A 6,649-nucleotide genomic window follows, 5' to 3' on the forward strand; every position below is an offset into this window, starting at 1 on the left:
TGACACAATCAGCCCGCTATTGCTAAAACTGCGAGGGCACCAGGCACCAGCGCGGCATATTTCTCTGCTGCCATTATCATACATGTATGGTTTATAGAGTGTGTCTAATTGTGATATCTTGGACTTCAGGAGCCTGTCACTTATATATATCTGTGAGGGCACCGGGACAAGGCGTTGTCTATCAAGCACCTGGGCAGAAATCTCATGCTGCCTATCTGTTAGACTCGCAGCACTGGTTTTAAAAGAGTTCTCCACAGTTATTATTTGTATGGATTGTGTTTAAACCGAACAAAAAAATGTATTTCTTGAGCCAGTTACCATATACATTACTGTATGTGATCTCTATAATCTATGAGCAGCACTAAGCTAATTTAGTTGTGCAGAGATGGCTCCGGGCACAAGTCGTTGTCAGAAACATCTTGGCAGTTATTGTAAACCTGCCAACCTGTTGGACTCGCAGCACTGGATTTCAATAGCCCAATTTTTGTGACATTGTACATGTTTATGCTACACACTGTACCCAACTATCCATACTACTTATGATGGCATACACTTACCTGCCCCAATAGAGGATATCCAGATAGCCTAGAATTTAATTGGAATATATATTCCTTTTGGTTCACCCTACCTCCACCTTATTTTAATTCGCCGCTAATATAGGATTTATCTACATTGAGGACATTTTATTTTAGTTGAGGATTTCTCCCAATAAAATTGTTTTTTAACCCTATTTCATAATACATATTACAATAATTTGTGTCCTTATCAGGTTTTACTATGGAACTCTCACATCAGTATCATTAGCTGTTGAGTGCTCCCAATATAGGGGTTCTTTATCTCCTTGTTTGTTGTCACAATACATTATACCCACATGTTAATGTAGCCCCGGCTCCCAGAGACCCCCCTCCTTTGGATCAGCGCGGTCGCGGGTGCCGCCGGAGCCAGCAACGGACCCGCCGGCTGTTCCCAAAGGTGAGGGCCGGAGCAGGGAGTGTTGCGAGCCTTAGGAGGCTCGGCGGCGTACCCGGCTAGCGGGGGCCGCCATTGTGGGTGCGCGCGCATGCGGCGTGATCGCGCATGCGCGGATCAGGCTAGGGAATCGTGGCAGCCCTTAGGGAGTTGCGCATGCGCAGTAGAATCGCGCATGCGGCCCCAATATAGAAATAGCTTCCACGGGACTACAATTCGCAGGAGGCTAAGGGGGAAAGGGTCCAGGTGCCCCCAAGTAGCCAATAGGGCTGAAGGATTGCCCTGCAGGAAAAATAGATACATTTTGCGGGCTTGGTGCACGTAAGTCAGTCAGCGCCAGGAGCAGCCAGGGGAAGGAGGTAGGGAGCAGGAGTCAGTGACTCCCTGCACTAGGCCAGCAGCCCCGAGGCCCGAGATAGCCCTGAGCCACCCAGTAGTGTGAGTTGTGTCAGGAACAGGCCCCAGGTTAGGGACCCTGCCACCTACTATTCAGAGCCAGTTAGGGACCCAGTGAACGCGGCGCGTTCCTCCAGAGGTTTGGGCTTAGACCTTCGCTGTTGCTGCCGCAGCCATCCGGGTGGGATCGCCCCAGACGGTAGTTCCTGTAGCCATCCAGGTGGGATCGCCCCAGACGGTAGTTCCTGTAGCCATCCGGGTGGGATCGCCCCGGACGGTAGTTCCTGTGTTCATCTGACATCGGATCCTTTGCGAAGCTCCTTGCAGGCCCGGGCACTGGAGTGCACCAACGATTCTATAAGTAGATTCACACGGGACCAGTGACTGCGCAGTCACACATATCTATCTCACTTGAAGGGTGGGAGACATTGTGTGGGGTTACTGGACACGGGGTGGGATCACCTGGTGAAGGGGGTAGCGTCCTGCGAGACGCAATAGTTAGTGTCTGTCAAGAGAGGGGATTTGACCCGGGATTAAAGGGGTTACACCCCATTTGGCCACCCTCTACTCTCACTTGGGAAGCAAGGGGTTAACTGGACTGGGGTCCAGTAATGTGATTTTGCCTTGCTTCAGCCATCCAACTGTTTATTCCCCTGTAAAAATTTATTGTTTCTGTTCCAGTGACTGCACCACACACACACTGGGATCCATCCGGGAGGGCAAGGGTTAATAGTTGAATAGTGATTATAGCCCTTTGTTTAAGTTACCCTCAAAGATGCCTGCCTACTAAGGAATGCGACCAAATGTTTGCAGGAAGCTGGAGTGGTTTGGGAGTATTATAACTCACACTTACAAACCATAGTATCCTGACAGACACCCCATTTGGTAGACTGGCCAAACGCCCCTGATTTAGGAGTGGGGCTACAGAATGAGTGACCTTATTAAATATAAGAATATTATGAGATATCCTCGGCTGAACGTGCTAAAAGCTACATATGTGTATTCGTGGGACTGGTTCGCACATAAGGATTACAGACACATGATGTTTAGCCGGTACTAAGTGCCAGATATTAATATCTCTCTTAATTTTAGTACTACACGGTAATATTTAGTCTCCTTGGGAACGTCATGCGTGACGGAATGTATTAATATGTCTCGCGTGCCAGTAAGTATCACTGAACTGAAGTTATGTGAAAAGGAAAATCAAGCGCAAATAATATCACAACAGATCAAAGGTAACACAGATGATATACTATCCTTAATGAGTGCAGCTCCTGACGTAGAATTCAAACCAAATTCAATCAGCAAATGAAGGAGAAACAGGTGCGCAAATCACATCAGGACATGTAAAAGAAAGTAAAAACACAAAATAGTGCAATATTGTCTACTTCAGCAAATTAGCTTCAATGCTGAAAGTTCTATAAAATTTGCATTCACGTGTTTAACGTGAAATGAAAGCGTTGTGATTATTCAAAGTTACCAACTTATGTTTCCAGACAGGTACTCCAGATCCACATAGAGAGGGGGAAATTCCATATACAAAAGAGGAGAAAAGCAAAATAGTATAGTACTGTTTTTAATGTTAAAAACACAAAGTATTCCACTTACATAAGTGCCTTTGTTTGAGAGCATTCAGACCACACTGGGTCACAGGGTCAGACAAAATATTCACAGCAACAGCATCCGCTCCACGGCCGTCACAGCAGGTACTGGGCTGATTAAAGTTGTCCTCCACTCTAGATGTCATCAACAAGGGCTCCTTTAGTGGTCACTGATATCACCCAACACGTGTTTCCACTGTAAAGTCTTCCTCAGGGGCTAGAGTCCCTGACGCGTTTTGTCACCACTGGGCAACTTTTCTCTGATAGCGCGATTACGTCACTACGCCGCCGCGCACGCGCACGAGGCCACATCCAGCGTGGGATTCATACGGCGGCCATTCTTTGTGGAGAGGCGATTGTCTGGACTCCGGTGGACTGATTCTAGTCGGCAAACGGCACCCCTGGCATCCGGTGAGCTGTGATCTCTACATGCAGCCCTGAGGGAGCCCACAAGTGCGCACGTTTTGCAGCAAAGAAACCGGATGGTGGTGATATTATCACAAATTGCCTTATTATCATTTTACTCTTGTGAGTGTGTTTCTTTCCCTCCCCCCTTCCCTTCCCCTTTTTAATATTAAATACACAGTTTTATGCTATGGGGCGTGCGCTCTCTCTCTTTTTTTTTGTTTATATATATATAAATATATATATATAATGTGGTGGATATTGAAGTTAGAGCGTTCTGGCAATGTGTGTGTCAATTAAAATAAATGATGGATGTCCTTCCTTGATTTTTAAAAATTATACATTAATATAAATTAAATATTAATATTAATTAATATGAATATATATTGTTGTACATCCATACCTTATACAATCATTATGACATAATAAATCATATAATGAAGTGAACATTTTAATAAGTGTAAGAATGATACATTTCTCAATAGTATAACCAGATTTGCATTAGTTTTTGGTAAAAAAAAAAAAACTGAAAATCGTGGTTAATAGCGCTGCCTTAATAATGCACCTTAAAGTTTGACAAATTCGCATGCGCAGTATTTGGGAAACACAGGTAATATACGGATGCTAACGGACCTTATTTATGCATATGATTAGATTTGAGGATACCCGTTAATAAGGGGGAAAATATGGTCCATTATCTAATTAGGTAAGGTTATTTGCCCTTATTTAGTGCATTTCTGAAGATCTATCCTTAAATTCACTAATAGCTAAACAATTACATTTCATATTTAAGGACTCAATGTCCACAGGCTCAATACCACAAGTTGGCGTAAAGCAGACATAGTGCCTATTTTTAAAAAGGGAGCTAGATCACAACCAGGGAATTACAGACCTGTAAGCCTGGAATCAATAGTGGGGAAGCTACTTGAAGGTTTAGTACGGGATAATATTCAGGAATACCTAATGGTTAACAAAATTATTAGTAATAGTCATGGATTTATGAGGGATAGATCATGCCAAACTAACCTTATTAGTTTCTTTGAGAAGTTAATTAGGAATTTAGATCAGGGTAATGCAGTTGATGTGGTCTACTTAGATTTTGCAAAGGCTTTTGATACACTTCCACACGAGGTTGGGGTACAAAATAAAGCAAATTGGTCTCAATAAAAATATTTGCTCCTGGATTGAAAACTGGTTGAAGGACAGACAACGGAGGATTTTCAGGTTCGGTTAAAGTTGTGAGTGGAGTACATCAAGAATCAGTACTGGGACCTCTGCATTTTAACTTGTTTATTAATGACTTTGAGGTTGGGATTGAGAGCAAAGTCTCCATCTTTGCTGATGATACTAAATTGTGTAAGGTAGTAGAATCAGAGCAGGATGTAATTTCTCTCCAGAAGGACTTGGAGAGACTGGAAAACGTGGGCAGGTAAATGGCAGATGAGGTTTAATACAGATAAATGTAAGGTTATGCATTTGGGAAGCAAGAATAAACAGGACATTTAAAAATGAAATTGGGGCAAAAGACGGTCAATCTTTTATGGAGAAGGAGGGAAAGGTGCTCATTGAGGGAGAACCCTGATTTGCATTATTGGAGTAAGGAACAAATTCCTTTTTCCTCTTATGAGACATCATTTGACCATGTGTCACTGGGGGTTTTGTCTTCGTTTCTATCAATATATGGTAACTATAATTACAGGATACGTACCTGTCGTCTAAATTTAGCATAGGCTGAACTTGATGGACATACTGTACTGTATATATTTTTTTCAACTTCCTCTGCTATGTACTGTAACTATGTAATAGATGTAACTATATAACGATGTAACTATGTAACGATGTAACTATAACGATGTAACTATGTAAATATACACAGTAAAGCAAAGAAGGGTGGGTAGCCGTGTTGATCTTTCCATTACTGTCTATATAAACATATATATATATACATATATACACACTATATATGAGGGGTAAGATTTCAGGCATGACTGGAAGATGGGGGGTGTTGATTGGCGATTGTTGGTGGGGGTTGGAGTTCCACATATACAGAGCCAAAAGTGAGAAAGGTTTCAGATGTAAGAGCGCAGGAGCGGCAAATAGAGCAGAGAGGGTCGCAGGAGCGGCAAATAGAGCAGAGAGGGTCGCAGGAGCGGCAAATAGAGCAGAGAGGGTCGCAGGAGATTAGTGAACAGGGCAGGCTTTTAAGGATAGTGGTTTTAAAATTATTTGGGGGGGGGTTAAGAATTTCTGGGCATTCAATCAGTAAATGTTAGTAATGATTTTAACATGGGGCATCATTAAATATGGTATACTAAACATACCACGCTATTTACCATTTGATATTCAAAGATAACACTCTAAACCATAAGCAGTACTGTGATACCTTAATGATACGGACTGCTAGGGCAAAATGGAACTACTGACAGCGATATATCTAACCAATTAAAACAAGCGAATTAAACGGCATTACTTCTAGCTTTGGGGAACTCCGGGATCTCAAAATAGGAAGTATTATCAGTATAAGAATCATCTGCATCTCTTATTTTCAGTTTATAAAGGCAGTTTGCTCAGATTCTGCCAGTGAGTTAGCAAGTGTTCTGGGTGCGAGCAGTTACTTAATGCACATATGGTAATTCCATAGAGATTTGTACTTCAAGTGGCAAACATCGACATTTTTCTGATGGACAAGCCAGTGCTGATCCTAAATATTTGCTGAATTTGCTTTTGCACCAGCAGCCTTGCTGGGGATACAAGGCAATAATTAAGTCAACATTGTGCTTGATTTAACCTTTATAACATTGTACTCCATGTAAGTGACACTAAGACCATCTCTCAGACCTTGGGACACAGGCCACGCATTGATTGTGAATGCGTTTGATGACCTGCTGTTTTTGTGCACTGGTTTTACCCTGTAAATGCAAAGTGCACCTCGCGTAACGCCAGTGTGCACGTATCACTCAAGGTGAAGCCTATTTTGGTCTAGGGCACGGGGTATAGCGCTTAATGCCACAGATTTGGGATAAGCACATTCGCTATATGCGTTATTAACGCTTGGTTCCCTGGCAGCTGGGTTGAGATTATTTAAATCTTCCTATACTTCCTAACTCATATAAATGCTTTGTTTTTATTTTTGCATTACAGCAATACCAATTGATACAAATATACATGAAATGTTCAACAAGGTTGTTTAAAATAAATATATGAGCAGACTATGATCAGTATATGTTGCAAAACGTGCCACTATTGAACTATAGAAAGCAGAAAATGAAGAAGTGAAG

The sequence above is a fragment of the Ascaphus truei genome, chromosome 9, assembly GCF_040206685.1.
Source record: "Ascaphus truei isolate aAscTru1 chromosome 9, aAscTru1.hap1, whole genome shotgun sequence".
In the NCBI taxonomy this organism is placed as follows: Eukaryota; Metazoa; Chordata; class Amphibia; order Anura; family Ascaphidae; genus Ascaphus; species Ascaphus truei.